Genomic DNA, 684 nt, shown 5'->3' on the forward strand with positions numbered 1-684 from the left:
GCTTTTACTGGGATATAATAAAGTGTGTGATACTCACTGTGTATCTCCTGTAGTCCGGTCTTTGTGCCCGAGCTGTGTTCCAGTACTGTGAGTACATATCTGTGACTACAATCTCTTAAATTAATTTAAATAAACACAGATTATTTGATCAAATCTGTGATTCTTCATCGAGTGTCCTTCGTTTGAGCGGCTTCAGTGTCTGAGGGATGAAATCTCTGCTTTCAATACAGTAGAGCTGTGGTTGTGAGTGTGTGTGAGGGGGTGTGTGTGTGTGTGTGTGTGTGTGTGTGTGTGTGTGACAGGATTATGGGAGGAGCGTGAAGTGAAGGCTGAGATGAGTTACGTCACTGCAGAGTTCGGTCACGTGAATAATTAGTGAATATTAACGAGATAAAGAGCAGTGGTGGAAAGTAACTTAATACATTTACTCAAGTACTGTATTCATGTGGACATCGACTCTGTTTTTTGTCTTTAAAGCTTTATTGAACTCAATAACAATCACTACAGACATTATTAGCAGCTTCATGCTGCTCCAAAGAAAACGTCATTAAAGTATCAAAGTCAACAGTTTGTACACAACAAGTTCAGCCCTGAGGAAATCATCTCAACATCTCTTATACAACAACATCTGACAGTAAAGACACAATCAGTGAAGCAAAGTGAAGCCTCGTCCACCACCAACAT

This window comes from Cottoperca gobio, unplaced genomic scaffold (genome assembly GCF_900634415.1).
Source record: "Cottoperca gobio unplaced genomic scaffold, fCotGob3.1 fCotGob3_155arrow_ctg1, whole genome shotgun sequence".
Classification (NCBI taxonomy): domain Eukaryota; kingdom Metazoa; phylum Chordata; class Actinopteri; order Perciformes; family Bovichtidae; genus Cottoperca; species Cottoperca gobio.